This window comes from Petaurus breviceps, unplaced genomic scaffold (genome assembly GCF_028583685.1).
Source record: "Petaurus breviceps papuanus isolate PSGF00001 unplaced genomic scaffold, PetGlider_PUasm1.0 91133, whole genome shotgun sequence".
Taxonomy (NCBI): domain Eukaryota; kingdom Metazoa; phylum Chordata; class Mammalia; order Diprotodontia; family Petauridae; genus Petaurus; species Petaurus breviceps.
In genome coordinates, this window is record NW_027187419.1 from 30,877,618 (window position 1) to 30,900,414 (window position 22,797).

The 22,797-nt window shown below is 39.8% G+C and overlaps 2 pseudogenes; both read left to right on the forward strand.

Annotated features, from left to right (window-relative positions):
* Positions 1–1,438: 1,438 nt before the first annotated feature.
* Positions 1,439–13,291, forward strand: LOC138154905 (small acidic protein pseudogene; annotated as a pseudogene).
* Positions 13,292–19,998: 6,707 nt separating this feature from the next.
* The window catches only part of LOC138154907 (lactoylglutathione lyase pseudogene), a 58,042-nt pseudogene continuing 55,243 nt past the window's right edge, over positions 19,999–22,797 (forward strand).

Consider the following 22,797-nt stretch of genomic DNA (forward strand, 5'->3'; position numbering starts at 1 on the left):
AGAAGCCCACTTCTCAATGTTTTTGAAGCAATTGTTTGTGTGGGCATAACCACCCCCCTTCCACACTAGAATCCTTACTTTTCTCTTAGTAGTTATAGAATCACAGACTGACAGAGCTAAAAAGAACTAGAGTTTTTAATCCAAATCTGCCTTTTTTTAAGTGGAAACTGAGGCCAAGAGAGTATGGATCTATCATTCACTTCTTTGTCTAAATCTTTTAAAATATTATTTTCATTTTTAGTCTGTTTTACTACTGAGATTAATAGGTTCCCCTAGTTTAATAGAAAAAGAAGTAGACCTGGAGTTGGAATCTCTTTCATATTCTGACTCTGGCAATAATTAGCTTGTGATAATAATAATTAGCTTGTAGGCATATCACTTTATTTCTTCGATCCTCAGTTACCTCTCTGAAAGGGTTTGGGATTAGACCTGTGATTTCATTCATGTAGAAAATTCTTAAGGGAGGAAACTCCTATCAATTAAAGTGCTTATCTCCCCTGCAACTGAGTCTTGGACAGTTTCTTAGAGCACTAAAAGTGTAAATGACAAGCCCAGGGTTATACAGTCAGTAGGTATCAGGCAGGATTTGAACCTGGATATGCCTGGCTTGGAAGCCAGCTCTCTGTCTTCTATGTCTAATTACTTCTCTCTGAAAAATGGGGCTAATAATACTGCATTATCTAACCCACAGGGCTATAGTGCTTAAAACAATTTTAAAATCTTAAAATGATATGGGAATAAGAATTAGTATTATTTACTACCAACCAGAGCCATAACTAGGGATTTTTACAACTGGGGCAAGAGGCAAAAATGGTACCCTCAGTTATGGTGGGAATTGGAGGGTAGGAGAACAGAAACCTTGGGACTCTAGTGTTCAACCAGACCAAGAGGAATTCATACCTGTGGATCATCTGGTTGCTCCCAATCTAATCCAATAACATTTATTAAACACCTATAATGTGCAAACAGCTGTGCCTTTGGAGTCTTCTTCAGTCATGGAGATATCCTGTATAAAAGCACAAAGGGAAGATACAGAATGTCAAATTCAGGAAAATGTAAGTAAGCCATTTTGCCTAGAAAAAGTGCATAAAGGGCAATAACATGGAATAAATATGAAAAATAAAGTGGATAATGGATTGTGAGGGGATTTAAATGTCACATGAGGAATTTATAGTTTATCCTGGAGATGAGAGGGATCTGCTGAAGCCTCTTGACAAGGGAGTGATATGATCATGGCAAGTATGGATTGAAAAGTGAAGAGATTTGATTCCTGGACCAGTTAGGCAGCTATTGTAGCAATCCAGGTGAGAAGTGATGAGGGCTTGAGCTAGAACGGTAACTGAGACAGTGAATGAGAGATGTAGTTGGTGTAAAACTGACAAGACTTGGTAGTTGATTGGACCATAAGGGTACAAAAGAGAGAGAAAAATCAGAGATGATGTCAAAGTCGCTGACCTATGTGACTGGACAGATGGTGGCACCCTCAACAGAAACAGAAAAATCTGGAACCCACCTGATGGGTATGAGGCAAGCAATTCTAATGGTACTAACTGGTACGTAATATCCGGTGTTCTTAATGTCCATGTTCTTTCATAAACCCTCCATAAAGTATCCGTCTAATATGCTGGAGGTCTCTTCCTGGGTCTTTTGACATTACCTGCTAGTTCAGAATTCAGGCCATCTGTTATTGGGGGAAGTTGAGAAAATCCTGTATTGTTGCTCTCCTGACATAAGTGACTCCATTTTTAAACTAGCCTCTATTTCAGTGTGAATTTATCAGTCACATTTACTTCCCTGTATTTAGGATTAAACTTAGCCCAGTCTGCTTGCAAGAATCAAGAAAAACTAAGCTTCTCTATCTCTTTACAAGGCTAACTTAATGGAAACAAGCATTTAAGTGCTCGCTATGTGTCAGTCAAAGTGTTTTATAAATGCTATCTAATTTGATAAACCAATCTGGGAGGTAGGTGCTATTATGAAACCCCTTTTTACAGTTGAGGAAATTGAGGCAGACAAAGGTTAAGTGACTTGCTCAGGGTCACATAGCTAGTAAGTGTCTGAGGCTGAATTTGAACTCAGGTTTTCCTGAGACCAGGCTCAGCACTCTATTCACTCTGCCATCTAATGGAGGTAAGAAAAACCAAATCCTTCTGCCTGCTTGGAAGGAAGGAAAATCAGAGAGAGCTTCAAAAATAATAAACTGTTTTTCCCAGACCATAAAAACTCTGCCATACTCTCTATTTGGGGGAGACTCTTTAGAATCCTTCCTGTAACTATGTGTCTCTGAATCAACATTTTTTAACTTATATCAAATTGAGTTGTTAGATTTCATATTTTTGCCTCAGCCTTAGGGAATCCTTCTTTCATTTGGGCCCTACACTGGAAACAATAAAAATAATAACAATAACAATAATAACTTGCATTTACAGAGAGGTTTAAGGTTTGCAAAGTAAATATTTTCTTTTTATTCTCAGAATGACCTTTAAGGTGAATACTATATGTACTATTATTCTCATTTTAATATGTTAATAATATTTTATTTGCTGGAGGTAATTGATGGGGGTGAGGAGAAAGTACAGCAAGAGCTGACAGCCTGAACAGCTTGACCTAGCCCTTGTCAGTATTGCTCCCAATTTGGTTCAGGGTCATTACAGGGATTGAAAAGAATCTCTTCATTCCAGCTTCACCCAGATCTCTCACAGTTTTTCTAAGTGTAGTCATCATGAAAATTTGAAAGGAAGACAGGCAAATGACACAGGGATGTGACTGGAGTTAAAAAGAATTTCCTACCTTTATTTGGAGTTTGAACTGAGAATGTGAGTAGCAGCAAAGGCAGGAGTCATTAAAAAAAAAACAATCTTGAAATGTCTAAGAGCTTCTGTAACTAATCTGTTAGATGTGGTTGGCAAGAGTATGCTTCACAAAAGAGCTAAATATAACCTCTGGGTTTGTAAGCAAAAGAGCAACCAGATCCATCCTACAGGGGGGAAAACTACACTGCTGGTGGTGAAGACTGACAGATGGCAGAATGCAGCAGCTACTACAACAGCTTAGCAGAGATGCCCAGCAAAAAACAGCAAAGTAGTGTGATAATATTACCAGAACGCTGTAGCAACTCTTCACTGTTGGAGGCATGAGTTACCATTGACACACAAGTTCCCTGGCCACTGTTTTCTACATATATACAATGGTGTATAATCTGTGGAAGGATATAACTCTCGTGTTCAGGAAAAATCTTCCTTTTCATTCATTTCATCATGCCTTTTGATTCAACTTCTTTTGCTTTGAACCAATTGTGCCCTCTATTTGATCTGGTAAAATTAAACACATCAGGAAGTGTTCCTGAGTTATGATCTGAGTAAAGGCTGGCCCACGGAATAACTCAAACCTGGAATAGCTTTCTGGGACTGAAAATGTCTGTTTGGTGAGTGATGTGGGCTGGGTGCTACAGATGAGGAAACAAATTCTGAGAACAAATTAATGCATTTATTAAGCATTTACTATGTGCCAAGTACTATGCTAAAGCACTAGAGATCACTTGTCCATAGTTTTAGAGGGAGCAAATGTCAGAGGCAGGATTTTAACCCATCCAGGTCCAGAGGTCTTTCTATCATACTAAACATCCTTCAAAACAACCTTTGGAGATCATACATTTTTCTATTTTATATTTCACTTGTCATGAATAATCAGAAGATCATTGAACAAAGTTATTGCTGTGGTTGTAGCTATCAACAAATCATCTATGATCTTTATGTGAACCTTTAAGCCTGCATTTTATTCTATATAATCAAATAGGGTTTTTTTGGAGGGGGAACAACAATAAACACAATGGATTGTTATATTCTCTGCACTTTTCCATCAATCGTATGACCATAAAAGTTTCCTCTCACCATTTCTTTGTCTCGAAAGGGTTGACAGACATCAGTTAAATCTATCTCACTGAGGTCTCAGGAAAGTTCCCTGGTTTCAATCTGACTGTTCAAGAAGCTGATTCCTATAGGGCACATTTAAGGTAAAGCAGGGCTATCATGAGATCATTTTGGCCTCAGGTTGTTCATCTCCAAGATGATGGGCTTGGTCTGGATGATCCCTGAGATTCCTTCTAGCACTAACATTCTATGAAACTCCCCTTGGAAAGAGTCCAAGGTGGACCTGTCTTATGCCTATGCACACATCATTAGATAATGTTACTGGCAAGGTTCCAAGGCAAAAAAGAAGAAAGACACTCAGTCTATGAGAATTTCCAGTAGGACAGAGGCTTTATTTCTTCATACCTGATATTTGCCTTCCTCACTTCTCTATGCCCAACCAAATCCAGCTTATCCTCCAAGACCCACATCCGTATCCACACATGCCATGAAACTTCCCTGAATTATTCCAGCATTCCTCAGTCTTCTTCTCCTCTGGACTCCCATCAGATTGGTGCATCTACCATTCATTTGACAATTAATCTTGCATTATCAGTCTAGTTTTGCTTCTTAGCTATTTCCTCTGTGTGTGTCTTTCCTCCCCAACAAGAGTAGAAACTCCTTGAGGACAGGAACTATGTCATATTTCTTTCATATCACCCCTGATATTTACATGGCATTTTAAAGTTTTTTAAGTGCTGCATATCAATTATTGGGCAGCTAGGTGGTACAGTAGATAGAGTGGAAGGGCTCATCTTCCTGAGCTGAAATCTGGTCTCGAATACTTACTAGCTATGTGACCCTAGGGAATTCATTTAGTCCTACTTGCCTCAGTTTCCTCATCTGTAAAATAAACTAGAGAAGGAAATGTCAAACCACTCCACTATCACAAGGGTGTGACACAACCGAAAACAACAACATATTCATCACCTCATATGCCCTTTGTGATAACTTTTTGAAGTAAGCACTACAGGCGTTATTATCTTCATTATATTTTATTTTTCCACAGGTAACTGGATTTTATTCTGATGGCAGTGCTATGGATCATGCAGGGATTCTGCCCAAATCTGAGGCCAGAGACCTCACAAAGAAAGTCAGTAACAAAAGTTACAATGGCTTTTGAGATCCAGGGTGATAATCATGATGCCTAAGTCTAGAGCAGACTAGACTTTTGAAGGGTGTACAAACCACATAGTGGTCCCGGCTGTACAGAGATTCAAACGCTCCTGTGCACAGTCCTCCTCGGTAGAGGGTCAGGCAGACGCACATGGTCATCACCCGGCTGTAGCCTCTCCTCAACCTTCCCTCGTTTCTCCATCTGCTCACAGTGCTCTGTCACCATTGTTCAGGGATATTAATTCTTTCTCCTCATCTTCACCCTCCTTCTTGGAGTTCCCATTCCCACCAGCACCTTGTTCTCATCCTCCAACCCCATGTCTAGCATAGGCTTTGATAACCATGACTCTGCTTGATGCTTAAGAAACATTCCCATTTTACAAATGAGGAAAATGAGGTACAATGGGGTTAAATGAGGTGAATATTGGAGGCAAGATTTGACCCTAGTTCTTCCTGGCTTCAAATCTAGCCTTCTCCCATCATGTCATTTTGTCTCTCCATCAAGAGTATGTACCATAGTACTATGCCTATATTATTTATTACATGCTTGATAAATACTCATTGACTTGAATCCTTTCTATGATGAAGGGATGTGCTCCATCCCTGGAGAATTAGAAGCCTGATGACTGTTCTTTGTTACTTTGACATGGTGCCTGGTATCCTAGGGTAGGGTGCCTGCAATCTGACTGCGTAGACAGAGGTTCCCAAACTTAACTGGCCTACCACTCGCTTTTCAAAAAAGAAATTACTCAGCCCTCCCCCCCCCATCTACTTTCTTTAGCCCTTTAATGGTTTGTTTGTTTTTCAAATTTGTGTCTTATAAATTTTATGGAGTTTTTTCCTGCATTGAGATTTTGATGATGCAATATTGCATCATGTAACCATATAGTATCATATCATAAACAAGTCATCACACGCACATATTCCTGCTGATACATGCTGGACTTCCAGACAATATGAGACATGCTCACCTGCCAACATGCTTGTTGGTGGACTTGACCACTGACTGGTTATGACTTGCATTTTGTGTGTTTATTTGGAAAATATTGTAATCGCTACAACTTTAATTCTGCTACATAGCATGTACAAATGGTTTTTCAAAATTTTCTTATTTTTTCTTCTTTCCTTATGCTTCCACCACCCCCTTATTTTATTATTATCTCCAAATTGCATCTGAGGCTAAAACCGCCCTCCCTGGATCATTGCAGCACCCCCTGTGGTATCACCCACTTTGAGAACCTATGGAGAAGAAAGGTTACAAGGGCACATTGTGACTAGGTGTGCATAGAGACAGTCAACCAGATGAAAGCTAGAAAACCAAGCAACTTCTCTGGAAACTCCCAAATAGCCAAATCTTCAGCACTTTATTGACAAAACATCTGGATGAACCATGTGTTTAATAATAGTTGTAGGTGAACAGCATGTACCTAGTACTTTAAAATTTACCAAGCACTTTACCTCCATTATCCCATTTGAAACTCACAACAAGCCTGTGAAATGGGTACCCACAGGTGTTACTCTCCTTGTTTTACAAATGATGACACAGAGGCTCAAGGATTTTTCCAATCAGCCAGTAAGCATTAGAGGTAGGGTGAAAGCCCACACCTTTCTGACTCTGGGTCTAACACTTGATTCATTTAGTTGCCCTGCCTCTGGATTTTGGATGGCTGCCACAAACAGGCCAGCAGGCAGGCTACAGAAGCAATCAGGAAAGGGAAATGGGTATTTCTGGTTTGTTTTGATTTAATGAAGGCTTTGGGTTGATTTCAAGTTCAAGAAGCAGAAAGTCCCCTAGAGTTAGATTATAGTGGTAGTCTTTGCCTTTCTTTGTGCCCCCAAAACAAGGCACATTGCATGGCTCAGAGTAGGACTTAATAAAGATTGGTTGATTGATTGATAGATTGATTAATCACAGCCACAACCAGAGGAGCCTCTTTGCATGCACACTACATAATAAATGCTTGTTGGATGATAGAGTGAATGTTCTTATTTCAATCTTTGTATCCACATGCAGATTCATGGCAGCCACAGCAAGCAGCATCATTTTTAAAGATGAAAGGAAGCTATAAAAATAAATATATGTTACACATATAAGAGTATATTAAATCCAAATGCACTTGTATAAATCCAAACATATTTTCATTTGTTCATAACCACTAATGATCCCAATAAAGATAGAATCCCAAGATTTGTCTTGACACTAGAAACTACAAAGCTCATGAACTTGCCATTACTTTTTCCCTGCTATGAACATCAGCCATGGATGTCACACAAATATTCTTTCTTTTACCCAATGAAGATAACTAGACACCTACGCCTAGTCCCCATTGCTTCCTGACATATTCTCTCACTGACTGTGTTCCCATCAAGCAGGAAGAAATTTCAAGCCAAAAAATTTGAGGGAGATTTAAAGAGATCTCAGTGATCCGGTACAATGATTTTATTATACAGAGAAAGAAAGGGCAAGCCCAGGAGGTAAAGTAACTTGCCTAAAGTCACATAACTAGTTAGGGGCAGGGCCAAGGTTTGTCTCTCAATTCATTGTCCAAGTGCAGAGTAATTCTCACAACAGCCAAGCCATTGTGAGACTGCCAATTTCCTTGGGCCACCAATTTAGCTTCCTCTTGATCTTCCAGGAGGTTCTGGCCACTGTCCTTGAAGTATCATAGGCTGGCATGAGGAGACCAGATTTTATAGTTCAACTGCCTGGCTTCATACTACTTTGGCCATCATCCTTCTTGGCCAAGGTCAGCTGCCCACAAAGGCAGTGTGTAGGGGGAAATTATTTTGGAGGAGAAAGAAAAGTAAGAAGCTTCCTCCCTTTTTATAGCTGAATCTTAATGCCAACCCTAATTATGTTTCATGAATTCCTGTGGGAACGAGAGGCTTTGTCAGAGCTCATTTCCCAATGGGGAAACTGAGGTATCACAGGGTGAAATCATGGGCCTACGGTGACTTGCTGAGTCAGTGACAAAGTATGGAACAGAGCCTTGAGCCTGGGGTTCCCTTGAATAGTAGAGTAATGTGTTAATGAAGTTCATTAACTAATAAGAGCTTTCAGAAATAATGATAGCTTTTGTGGATCCCTAGTACTTTATATAAATTACCTCATTTGATCCCTATAGCAATCTGAAGAGTGTAGAACAAGTACCATCATTCCCATTTTTCTGATGAGAAAACTGAGTCTCAAAGAAATGAAGTGGTTTTCTCAAAGTCATATGGTTGGTATTATTGGCAAAGCTTAGACTTACACACAGGCTTAAGTCCAATACTATTTCCATTTCTTCTCCCTATATAGCATATGTGAGAATTTTGCTCACTTCTGATATGGGTATATGTGAAAAAAAGCCTGAAGAAATGTAAAGTAATTATACCAATGAGAGAGAAGGGAAAGATTCCCTGAGGTCAAGGATCCTAAAAGGAATCAAGACCTGATTTGATTTTCAGACAACTGCTAGCGTTTTCTACAACTGGTACTTGTTATTACCTACTGAGGGTCCTGGCAGGATAAGAAGGAAGAAAAATAGAATTGTCATGCATATGTCCATGAGGTACACCAAGGAATGTGTGGTGTATGGGCATGATTGTGCTGATTGATGTCTACCTTAGAATCAAGAATGGCCTTCCAACATTCTACTTCCCCTTCATAGACCATTATGGGAAGATGCATGAATTTATCTTTTACCTTTTTATGAAGTAATATCTGCATATTATGGAATTATGAGGGACTGACTCAGTCAGTTTCCTCATCTATAGAATGACATGGTGGGACCACCTGGCCCCTAAATTACTCTTTAACTCCAACGATCCACAATTTGTATCAAACTGCTCTTTGACACAAAAACCTCCCTTTTAAAAAAGCAATATTGTCTTGGTAGTAAGCACCTAATAAATGCTTATTCCATTTATTCACTTTTTATTCATTCAGTAATGCATTCCTGGTAATATTTTATGGGATTCAGTCTTGGGGTACCATGATTCCCAAGAATCAAAATCATGATTGACCCTAAAGGCGGAGGAAAGATGTATGGTGGGTGTAAATAGACTTCAACCACTTGTCAACAGTAATGTGTGTGCAAGAAGTGGTGTAATAATAACTGATGTTATATACAGAGCTTTAAAGTTTTAGTGTAATTTGCATACATTATCTCATTCAATCCTCACAGAAACTTGATGAGTAAGTCCTGTAGGTATCACTATCCCCATTTTGCAAATAAGGAAGCTGAAACTTAAAAATATTAAGCAACTAGGCTGTAGTCACTCAACTAATAAATCAATCAAGCATTTATGAAGCATCTACTGCGTGCTGGGCATTGTCCCAGGCACTGAGATACAAACACAAAAATTAGCCTTGTCTACTCTCAAGGAACCTATGCTCAATCAGGGGAGACAACACACACACACACACACACACACACACACATATCTGTACAGAATATAGACAAGATAAATACAAGGTCACATGGGGAAAGGGCACAAGGAGCTGTGAGGAATAGGAAATGCTTCCTGGAGGAGGTGGCAGGAGCTGAGCTTTGAAGGAAACACAAGAATCTAAGAAATGGAGGTTAGTAAGGAGGTGAACCTTCTAGGCATGGGGGGGGGGGATGCAAAGAGTTAGAGATGGAAGAGAAGAGAATATCATGTGTGAGGAATAGCAAGAAGGCAGTTTGGTCAGACTAAGGAATGCATGAAACTCAAAGAAAAGTTGAAAAGGGAGGTTGGAGGTTGGAGCCAGATCATAAATACCTTTAAGTACCGAACAAAGGAGTTTCTATTTAATAATAGACAATAGAAAGCCAATGGAATTTATGGAGCAGGGGAATAATGTGGTTATACCTATGCTTTAGGAATATAGCCTTGACATTTAAGAGGGAGACAAATTGGATGCAAGGAGGCCTATTAGGGAAATTGTTGCAATGGTTGGGAAGATGAAAGGTGATGGCCATATGAGTTAGTAGAAGGGAACCACCATAAGCTAACTCATTTGAGGGTGGAACCGGAAAAGCTTTGCAAATGATCATTGTGTGAGGTGATAAGAAGTGAGGAGGAGTCAAGAATAACACGGCTGTGAATCTGAGTGACTGAAAGGATGGCGATGCCCTCAACAAACATAGTAAATATCAGATGTCCTGCTTGTTGCTTGCCTCAGTAACTCACTAAATCTCGGCCCATCTCCAGTTTTACTTTGCTTCTTTTGCTGGATGGTTTTTTTGGGGGGAGGGGGAGGTGAGGTTATCAGAGTTAAGTGACTTGCCCAGGGTCATACAGTTAGTAAGTGTCTGAGGCTGACTCCAGGGCCAGTACTCTATCCTCTGTGCCACCATGACATGATGCGCAGACTAAAAACTGAACCCTGGAAAATGTAACTGCTTGACCACAATTCCTGACTGGGGGAGCTACTGTCCTGATCCTGTTTATCTCAGCTGCACACCACAACTGGGCTCAGTTCCATCCACGCTGCTCTTCACTCTTGGCCATCTCTTCACCATCTGCCAGACCTCCCAGACCAGAAACCATACCTCTCCTTGCATCCTTCCTCACCATCCTGCCCCAGATTTGCATGTCTGGATCCCTAATCAAATCTACTCTGTCAGTGTTCCTGGAAAGGATATGTCAGTCTCTCCTATGGGGAAGTAAAAGGGAAAGATATGCATATTCATATTAATATGCAGCAGGCACTATGTTAAGTGCTTCTTATAGATATTATCTTGTTTGATCCTTAAAGTAAGTGCTGTTGTCCCCATTTTAAAGTTGAAATAACACAATGAGAGGGAGGTTAAATGATTTACCCAGTCACAGTCTGAAGCTGAATTTGAACTCAGGACTTCCTCATTCCAAGCCCAGTGCTCTATTCACTGTATACCAATTGCCCCCTTGAGACTCCCTTCATCATTCCTATAACTTTTTAAACCAAAATATCACTGCCTCATCTCCATTACTCTATATGTGTTGTCTTTCCCTGTTAGAATATTAAACTCCTTGAATACAAAGACTGTTTCAGCTTTTTTATTTGGTTACCAAATGCTTAGCACCTAGTAAGTGCTTAATAAATGTTTTTCTCATTCACTCCTTCATTCTATTGTTTTTTTATTTGTTTATAACAATCTATCAAATGACACTATTTCCCCATAAAGGATGGCATTAAGGATTTCAGAAAAGGAGGTGAGCAACATATGAGTCAAAATAAAGTGTGTCTCTCCCCCACTCCCCTCTACCCAGCATACACATGCAGAGGATTCAAAAATGTCCATTGGTCCCACTTTCCTTCCTTGGGTTACCTTGGAAATGTGATGTTCCATAAATTCTTACGGATTAGAATTAGATATCAATTTCTTGCCAATTCCTTTGCCCTCTACCTCTCCCTAGATTCCCTTTCTAACAGAGTACAAAGAGTAACTTGTAATCAAATGCAGTCTTGAACTCAAATTCCAATTCTTAACTCAGTCTCCCAGAATGCCTTGTGGACTAGTATGAAAACATATCCTTCATCTGACTTGTGGAGAAAGTGAGATACTTTTTTCTTGGTTTCTTGGCCCTGACACCTTTCTATGAAGACCAAAAAAAAAACCTCATTAAGAAAATTTCCTTCAATTTCCTATAGGCTCATTACCTCGTTTGTTACTCTGGCCATGTGATGTTAATTCTCTTGGCCAGGCTACCTGGTGCAGTAGCCCAAGAGTCCCACTATAATAAGACTTCTGATGTCTTTAGCCTAGTTATAAACATCCTGAACAATGGAGCTCCCGTCATTCTCCATGGTTTTGGGTTCTATAATAATACTTTGTATTTATATTACACCTTTCATCTAAGGATCTCAAAGCATGTTATAACATTATCTCACAACTTCCCTGTGAGAGAGGTAGTAGGCAGATATTATTATCCCCATTTTACATACAGGAAAACTGAGGTACAGAGCTTATAACCAACCTGCTGAGCCAGTGCCTCTCGGAGGTGAATTTATGCTTTCTAAGCCCCTGGGGCCCTTGAAAGGGATTCCAGTAGAGCTAGCCTTGGTTTTCAGGACTAAAATGTATTCTTCATGAAGGCATTAGTGAGTGTGCTCAGTTGCTGATTGAATATATTTCTTTCTGAAAATTAGTGCCTACTATTTTGTAAGTACTTAATTAATACTTGTTGATTGCTGAATGAGGTGATGAGAAGGGGAGGAAACCCACAGAGAAGAAGGTGGAGATAACTAGAACTACTGGGGAGTATGACCTGATGGAGAGAGCCCCAACATAATTTCATTCAGTCAGCAAAGGAGCATTTATTAAGAACCAATAATGTGCCTCAAACTGTCCTGGGCATCATGGGGGGACAGAAAAGAAGAAAAAGGCATGATCTTGGCCCTTGAGGACGTTATAATCCATTTAGTAAGCCAAAGTACATGGAAAAATGAGAGAACAAGGCTTCATATTGTTGAGTATTAATCTATATGGTCCAGACTCTGAGTGTAGCAAGAATTTGGTAGAGAAATATCTGCATAGACAAATGGGTAAATAAGCATGACCCTGAGCCATGGGAGCACCTGGATGGGCCTTTTAGGATACTTTCCCACCAAAAAAAAAAAAAAACATCCTGGGGAATAACACAAATGTCCAACCTGCACAAGCTCTGGGGAATGGATCTGGCAACTGGGAGGCAGCTGACCTGGGCAATGAAGAGAGAAAACAAAGATCTTAAGACTAATGGGAGCTGGAAAGAAAGAATCTCCTTGTTATAGGAGATCATAGGTCAATGTCTCACTTCAGAACAGGGGGAGAAGATAAGAAAATGAATGAAGAACTGGAGTCACAGTATCAACAGTTATGAACAGTAAATTATCAGGGAGATATTGGCAACATTGTGGACTTGGCTTCAGTGAGTTATAAGATCCTGATGGGGAAGGTGATGCTGCTGGAGATGATGATGATGATGATGATTCACCTGACCCTGAAATGTAGAGGACTCTGAAAGCAATTCAGTCTTAGAAAGAGGAATCTGCTGAAGAACTACAAGCTATTGACCACCCAGAAGAAGTGGAGGATCCCAAAGCTAAGAAGGATTCAACGAGTAATTACAAAATGATATTTGTTAAATCCAATGGTTCATAACTCTGAATGTATGATTAGTGTTTATATTCAAAATAAGCCTTATTGTTATAATGCACAGTGGAGGGCTGCTTCTGTAGCATAGACCTTTTTATTGTAATTTTTAAAAAGACTCTTCTTTTAAATAATTACCAAAAGTGTTTGCTTTCAGATGCCATGGATTGCAGTTTTATGGGCTTGATTTCATCCATTTTTGTAAAATATGAGTTGCATTGTACAAAAGACAAATAAATATGATTCCCAGCTTGCTTTCACATTATCAGCACCTACCCTCTAACTAACTACTCCTCCTCCACTCACTTTTCTTAGTTCCTTCTGATGAAATTATGTGGGGAACATTGTTGAAACTTCTTAGTACTAGTGGGTACTTCTTGCTACTATTTTGTCAGCTATATGTTGCATTCTTTTTTTTAATTTTTGTCCCTAATGTTGCTCTTATAAAAGTTAATTTGATAATGTGGGGAGGGAAAGAATTTAGAAGAGAAAAAGATCAGGGCATAAGTGTCTGAGAAATATATACGAGAATGGATGGATCAGTCATGCCACAAGTATGAAGAATCATTAATGAATCACCTGCGTGCTCCATTGGTATCCATGCAGTTTCAAGAGAACTACGGTTAGATTAGTCAGTCAGTCAACAAACATTTAAGCACCTACTATGTGCCAGGCATTGTACTAAGTGCTAGAGATACAAAATGAAGCAAAAGACAATCCCTTCCCTCAAGGAGCTTACAATCTAAAGGGAAAGACAATAAGTAAATAAATATGTGCATAGAAACTATATACAGAATAAATGAGAAGTAAATAAGAAAGGGAAAACTCTAGAATTGAGAGGGGTTGGGCAAGGCTTCTTGTAGAAAAAGAGGTTTTACTTGAGACTTAAAAGAAGCCAGTAGATGGAAATGAGAAGGGAGAAAATTCAAGGCCTAGGGCACAGTCAGAGAAAAAGGCTGGAACTGAGAGGTAGAGTGTCTTGTTTGTGAGGCAGCAAAGACACCAATGTCACTGGATTGAATTGCACATGGTGGGAAGAGAAGTATAAGAAGACTGGAAAGGTAATAAGGGACTAAGGTTATAAAGGGCTTTGAATGTCAAACAGAGAATTTTATACTTGCTCTTGGAGGCAATAGGGAGCCACTGGAGTTTATTGAGTAGGGAGGTGACAGGATTAGACATGCACTTTAGGAAAATCACTATTATGGCTGATTGGAGGCATTGAGAGAGACTTGAGGCAGGCAGTTTCACCAGCAGGCTAATGCAATAACCCAGACATGATGTGATGAGGGCCGGTACCAGAGTGGTGGCAATGTGAGAGAACATAAACAAGAATTATACAGAATGAGGAGGTGTGGATAGTTTGCAATGCTTCTCTCTAAAGGAGTGTTCCCCCCCCCCCCAAAGACCACCAATTCATCAATATATACAACAATGTGCAAGGCACCTGCTAGGCAATGAGAATACAAAGAAAAAATGGTACTGAAACTGCCCTAAAAAAAAGTTTATATGTTAAGGGGTGATACAAAACATACTCAATACTCATAAAGAGAATTACAAAGCAGTGTCAAAGAAGGCAAAAGAGAGGTGATGGTGTAGAAGGCTTCATGGAGGAGGTGGCTTGAGCTGGACCTGGAAGAATTGGCTTGAGATCATGCAACTGCCTATTCATAAGAGTTCTCTTGACTACTCTATATGTCTTCCTACTGAACAAAAATGAGCTAATGAAATTCTGGGAGACAATCTGTATTGTGCCAGAAATCTTTTCCATTCTAACATATCCCTTTCTCCCTCTCTCCTCTCCTGCCTTTTCTACTTCTTTCAATTTAACAGCACTGAAAGAATGTCCATCCCTTGTCTTCAACAAGGGATTTAAAACCATTCTTGTTAGTATTAAGAATATTACCAAGTAATCATAAAAAGGTAAAATTGGGAAAGTGCCCTCATGTACAGAAATATTTATAACAGCTCTTTTGTGGTGGCAAAGAATTGGAAATTGAGGGGATGCCCATCAATTGGAGAATGACTGAACAAGTTGTGGCATATGAAAGTAGTGGAATACTGTTGTGCTACAAGAAATGATGAGCAGGTAGACTTCAGAAAAACCTGGAAAGACTTACATGAACTGATGCTGAGTGAAGTGAGCAGAACAAAGAGAACATTGCACACAGCAACAATAACACTGTACGATGACCAACTTTGAGAGACTTCTCAGCTATACAGTGAACTAAGAATTCTGAAAGACTTGAGATGGAAAATGCTATCAACATCCAGAGAAAGAACTATGGAGTCTGAATGTAGATCGAAGCATATTATTTTCTCTTTCTTTTTTTTCTTTCTCATGTTTTTTTCCTTTTGTTCTGATTCTTCTTTCACAACATGATTAATGTTGAAAAATTTAATTTGTTTGTAAACGTATAGCCTATATAAGATGGCATGCCATCTTGGGGCTGGGAGGAGAGAAAATTAGAATTCAAAATCTTATAAAAGTGAGTGTTGAAAACTAAAAATAAACAATTTTTTAAGAAAAGAATATTAGAAAAATGTCTCACATGTTTTAAAAAAAAGTTACTTTTTATGAAATTTCCTTTCCCTATAATTGTTTCTATCTCCAAAAGGGAAAAAATTCTACTTAAGTAAGATGTCTCCTCCCAAAGTTAAATTGCTGGTTTCTAGATGGACTTTCTGACCCATATAGAATAGACAATAGTTTCTAAATCCATCCAAGGTGAACCACAGGTTGTGTTCTCATAGTTATTTTGATCTGAGAACACATTTTCCCACTTATATATAATGGGTATTTGCTCAGATCACCTAAAATGGGGCTACCCACATGAGGGATGCTTAGGACCTGCTCCCAGGAGATAGGAGAACTAGGGCACATATGGACATTTCATGTTATTCTTTCATGTGGTTAGGAGCACCCTCTCTCCATTGACTGTGTAGTAGGCACTACCTATCTTCAAAACTACCTGATTGGGACAGTCTTGCGCTCTCTTTTCCAGTGCTGTATAAGTGAAAAATTCATTCTCTCACATCAGGTGACACCATGCAGCAATAGGGGAGGAGACTGAGGACCACCTCCCTTACCAACAAACATATTTGGGGGTTTAGTATGTTTCATTTATCCTTATCAATTCTAGGTTGGATGAGCCAAGTTCTAGACCTGGGCCTGAGTCATGAGTACCTTAAAGTCCAGGATTATAGACTGGATAGTGTAGTCATCCCAGTAGGGAAGCCTTGGACAGGGTCCTGAGATACTCACCCAAGGGGAACTTGAAACAGGACCTTGTTGAGATAAATGCTTTGTAAAGACATGCTCATTTTCCTCTCTTCCTCCAGAGACCAAGATGGTACAGGGTGGGGGGATAATGACCTCCCAGGTATTGGGAGAAATGTTAGTATATTTGCTCTTATTGTACCTTTGAAGTAGATTTTAAAACTGACTGTTAAGCAGTTAAATGGAACTGGAAATGCTTGGACCTCTAAAATGGGAGGAAAAGAATCTGTGGTGGCTCTAGTCAATGGGAAAGAAGAGAGACTTTCTCCTTTAGCCTCCTCAGGATACTAGATAACCCTAGGAGATGGGTGGAAATGTAACAGTGTGACATTACACAGCATTCAGGCAAAGGTAGTCACAGATTCATAATTATATTAAAACAAAGAAACAAAAATAATCCCATATTAGTCAGGTTTCAAGGTCAGCTCAGAAATTTCTATATAATACACTAATAATATTAGACTGAGTTCTGTGTCCTAGCAAGCAGTGTCATGTGGTACATGAGGGAGGAAGGGGAAGAAGGAAAAAATCCCTCCCACCATTTTTCCTAAATTGCAGGGCAGGCCCACGGCAAAATTTTGAAACAGGAGGGGGTTGGTTTTGGCATTTTCCCACCTCCATCTCTGCATCTCTCTCCCACCTCTCATTTCCGTCTTTTCAGTCTCTGAGGCACAAAGTCCCCCCAGTGAGGCAGCCTACCCAGGCCTGCCATATCCCCACAAAATAATCATTGCTACAAGTCTATCTTCCTCTTCCCCTAAATAAGAAACTTCCATGCCTTTGGCATTACTGACATCAATTAGAGCAGAGGTTCCCAATCCATGTATCACGTACTCCTGGAAGGCTATGAAATTGTGTAAAGCTTACTAAATGATTCAGCATCATGAATACTTAAAGAAGCAACATGGAATCCAGTCTTGCCTGTGATACATACTAGCTGAGTAACCAAAGGCAAGTTACTAAACCTCTCGTTGCCACCCAGAAACTCTCTGAGGCTATCAGCTACAGAAGAGTTATAGATATGCATTTGTTGGGGTTCCCTACACTGATGAAATCACAAGATGGGATCAATATATATGAAGGGCCTGAGCCCCTGGATTTACAGGATAGCTCCCCTTAAGAAAGGCTACCTTAGTGTCACATACTGGCATATAGTGTACCTCTATGTTTCTGCATCCCCCAAAACTATAACACATGAGCCCCCATGAAGGTATTTGTCTTTAATAGTCAACCAAAGATCAAAATTAGTTCAAAGAAAAGGTATCTTGGGGTGGCTAAGTGGTGCAGTGAATAGAGCACCAGTCCTGGAGGCAGGAGGACCTGAGTTCAAATTTGGCTTCAGACACAACACAAAAACTAGCTGTGTGACCTTGGGCAAGTCGCTTAACCCCAATTGCTCTCCAAAAAAAAGGGAAATGTATTTGATGAAATGACATAGTAAGAAAAGTAGCAATAAAATATAAACCTGGGTATACTCTCCCATAGACATACATAACATCAATGGGAAGAGCATATACCCATAGGGAAAACACATGAAGAAACACACATATAGGGGAGTCTGAGTGGACAGTATCCCTAAGAGGATGGGGTAATGACAATAATAATAATGATGATGATGATGATTATAGCAACAATAACAACAGTAGTAGCATTATTCAAATTTAAAAGTGCTTTGCAAGTAACAACTACCCTGGGATATAGGTGCTGTTATTATTCCTATTTAATAGATGAGTAAATGGAGGCATAGTGACATTCAGTGACTTACCCAGGTCACTTTGGGAGAAGGTATCTTACTTGAGTAGTAGTTGGTAAGCATCTGAGGCAGGATTTGAACTCAGGTCTTCCTGACTTCAGACCCAGGACTGTGGAACCCTATCTGCTGCAGAAATGTTCATGTGGAAAGCACACAAATGCATAGGAAGTCAATGTGGTAAGGACACACACATGGAAGGGTGACTTGTACCTCTCACCCCATGGGACTGCTACAGGACACGACAATAATGTCTTTGCACTGCTCTTGTCGGACCTGCCTGCTCCCAGCTGGTCTTACAGTCTCTCCTGAATAGCTACCAGCATTCTTCTTTATACTTATAGTTTCTACCAGATACTTCTCTGCTAAATTTTGTTCTTGAGGCACAGCTAAAATCTTTGGCTATTTTTTCCTCAGGGAAAAATCTAGTGTTACCAGGCCTTGTTAGGGTAATACCCTTAGTCCTTTTATATGATTCTTTCAGAAAAGGCAGAAATGCTGACTTGAGAACCGATAAGAAACCTCCTCTCTAGTTTTTCTTGCTCCCTCAGAGTTGTGATTTTGAAGCCTCTCATCAGTACCAAAAGGAGATTCTTAACCTCAGGTACCAAGTTCTCTACAACAACAAGAAAAATCAGTGTCTTCTCATCTGGCTCAGTATTCTGTTTCAAATTCTCTTGTTGGGCCATGGTCTTGGATTCCATTATCAAAGACTTCACCATCACATTCCATATAGCTCCCAGTTTTCAATTTGAGAAGACTGGATTATGAATCAGGTAAGAGTTACTTACCCAGTAATTATCAAATATCTCTTGGGTTTAAGGTTCCCCATTTTTTAAATCTCACATTTCTTTCATTCTCCCATGTAAATGGAGTGAGGGCAGAGAGAGAGACAGAGAGAGAGAGAGACAGAGACAGAGAGAGAGAGGAAAAGAGAGAGACAGAGAGATAGAAAGAGAGAGAGAGGGAGAAAGACAGAGAGAGAGAAAGAGAGAGAGACAGAGAGAGAGAGAGACAGAGAGAGACAGAGAGACAGAGAGAGAGACAGAGAGAGAGACAGAGACAGAGAGACAGAGAGAGACAGAGAGAGAGAGAGAGAGAGAGAGAGAGAGAGAGAGAGAGAGAGAGAGAGAGAGAGAGAGAGAGAGAGAGAGAGAGAGAGAGAGAGAGAGAAAGAGAGAGAGAGAGAGAGAGAGAGAGAGAGAGAGAGAGAGAGAGAGAGAGAGAGAGAGAGAGAGAGAGAGAGAGAGAGAGAGAGAAAGAGAGAGAGAGAGAGAGAGAGAGAGAGAGAGAGAGAGAGAGAGAGAGGTTAATTCCAGGAGTCAAAGTCATTTTTTCTGCCACCTGCTTTACTACATTCCTAGAGTTTTTACATTCTGATGGAAAGAGACTTTTCCCCCATAGTCTTATACATACATACACACACAAATATGTATGTACATAACATACAGTATTTTGTCAACTAAATAAACATATCTTAAACATTTTTCAAATGTATATAGATGGTGTGATTTAATATTTCAATGTATCAGTGGACTTGTGATCTTTTATATGTAGATACTCCTTTCAGTGATATGTCATGATCCATGTCTTTCCATAACTCTTCCACAAGGAATCTACTTGGAGCCATGCTGGAGCCAGTTCCAACTAACTCTGGAGAGCTGATTGCAAAATTTTCATTGTTGGCATTTACATTTCAGAAACTGGCAAGCATTACAAGTCAGGTCTTGATTTATTATTTTATTGATTGTCTGGACTTAAGAAAGTGATGGAGAAAATTTTAATAATGCAGATTAAATTTAATTTAAAAGAATCCTGCACATATTGTCCCCCCACCCAAAGAGGTTGTTTGGTTATTAAATGTTTACCAGAAAACTCCTGGGCCTGCCCACTGTACAGAGACCCTTCTGGCTTGAGAGCCACATCGTGGATGCCGGTGAGTTGTCTATCTGTTATTCCTCACTTTTCTGGTCATACATAACTGATTGGTCATCACATCTTCTCTTCTTGACATATTTTAATGATAATACCTTGTATTCAAATCATAGTAGGTAATATGCTATACTCTGTTTACACTATGCTTTTCCATTATACTTTAGCTATTCACAAGTATTACTAAATTATTTTCTTTTTAATTCTGTGTTTTCTCAAACAATGATTACTAATATGACAACTATCATGTGGGGTTCTGTGCATTTTTTTACATTATATACTCACAAAGGTTGCAAACCACTGAAGTGACTAGCTGAATTAATCTCTTTATTGCAAGCATCTCCATGTGTCACATCTTTCCAAATAACCCCAAAACCCATATTTTCTCTTGGTATGGATGAGTGCCTGATCTAAGAAAGGAAGCAAAAAAGAAAGAATGGTGGAGAGAGGAAGGAAGGAAGGAAGGAAGGAAGGAAGGAAGGAAGGAAGGAAGGAAGGAAGGAAGGAAGGAAGGAAGGAGACAGAGATGAAGAAGATGAACATTTAGGCATAGAGGAAAACCAGTGAAAACTCTCAAGATCAGGAGATGGAGTATCTTGTTCCAATGACAGCAAGGAGGTCAGTGTCACTAGATCATAGAGTACAGAGGGATAAAAGATGTAAGAGGATCAGAAGGGGTGAGGGGACATGTTATGAAGGACTTTGGGTGCCAGAGGATTCTAGGGGTAATAGAGAGCTACTGGAGTTCATTGAATTAAAAACTGATAGGATCAAATCTATGTTTTCGGAAGATCATTTTGACAGCTGAGTAGAGGATGAGACGGAGTGGGGAAAGACTTGTGGAGGGGAGCCCAACCCGTAGGATTTATTCCTGTGGCATCCTGGCCTCTAATGAGGAGACTGGACTCCCTTTCCTCATTCTCTTTAAGTGTACCCACCCTGGTACCCTGGGGAAGATTTACTCATAGCTTAGGTTATGAATCATTTCTGGAGTTTCCTCAAAGGGGAAAGTAGAAAGACACTTAATATACATTATGACACAGGGGTGGGACAGGTGTTTTATGTCTATACACACTAGACATAATAGACTCATAGTCCTAGGGACACATTAACTTCAAACAATATTCGGTAATTTAACTTATAGATACTGTTAAAATCTGCTGGGAGACTGATAACTTAAATCTTATCAGAACATAAAGCAGATTACAGCATTTCTGATTTGGTATGTTGTATTTCACCTTGGCTTTTCACTGTCTCTCTAAACTCCATATCTCATAGCAAACCCAGCCAGAGGGCTTGGTCTCCTCTATTTGGTGGTCATCATCTCTGATAAAGAAATTCCCTTTATTACTGATCAGCTTCATTCAATGGACCCTCAGGACTCCATACCTCTCAAATGTACAAGTTCACCTCCAAGCCTAGACACATTGAATCCAACTGGATCTTTGACCACCTACTCAGAAAGGGAAACATGTATTGAAAAAGTCAGCCAGGTTCCCAAGCACAAGTTTGTCACCTGGTAGAGTACCCCTTTTCTAATCGTCATGTTGGCAAAGTGGGGAAAAGCCAACCTATCCCGCATCCTTCCCTGGAAGTCTTAGAGATACCTTCTGTATGGTGGAAGGAAGAGAGAGATTACCAGAAGTTACCATTTCTTTTAACCTATACTGTACCCTTCTCTTCCATCACGTTCACCTATTATGAGATGACCAAAGGGCTACTCAATGCTTTTAGCATCATACCTTTCAGTTCAAGGCTGCCATGTGGCCAGATGCATCTAGGAAGTTCATTATCCCTCCCAAAGCCCAAGCACTGAGTCATCATGTCCCTGGAGTCCCCAAAAGTTTCTAGGGAAGCACCCACCTCACAGGGATGAACTTTATAGGCCAATTCAGCTCCCATTATATGGGAGTGTCTATATATTACTTACTTGTATTCTGGAACAGCACTCTTTATACCTTAAACTTTTCCATAAGCCCCCAAGACTGGATATATGGCTTCCCCATGTATGATTTTTTTTTAATGTGACTTCTGATTCTCATTTTTAATTTCTGTACATAATGCAGGTGTCCTCTAGTGGTCATATTCAGTACAGAGGAATTTTGCTATGCATAATACTGTTCTCTAGTCATTTCTAAAGCATGTTTCAGTCTTTTAGGGTACTGAGTTTGTTGACCATGAATGCAACTGAGGTATCTCAGGCTGTAGAATGTCTCCTGATATTGAGGATTATGAGGACATTTGGTGACAGCACCTACTTTAGATTTCTTCTCCCTTAGGAAAAAAAAAGAAACACAGAAAATATAAAACAAAAATTTTAAATGTTTGCTTTGCTAAGGTTATCTGGTCTTCTTACTGATCCTTAGTAACAATGAGCTTCAAGTACAGTCTGGTCTCCTTCACACTACCTCAATACAAAAACTGGACAGCAGACAAAATTTAATACACTGGCTGCAGTTGGATGGGAAGACTAGAGAGGTATATCCTGTCAGGTGTTGGCTGTACACCTGTCCCTCCCTTGTTCTCATACCTCCAGAGAAAAAACTGATGTCAGAATACAGACCAAATGCACTATTTTTCTTTCTTTCTCCCCTCCTTCCTTCTTTCCTTCCTTCCTTCTTTCCTTCCTTCTTTCTTCCTTCCTTCCTTCCTTCTTTCCTTCCTTCCTTTCCTTCCTTCCTTCTTTCTTTCTTTCTTTCTTTCTTTCTTTCTTTCTTTCTTTCTTTC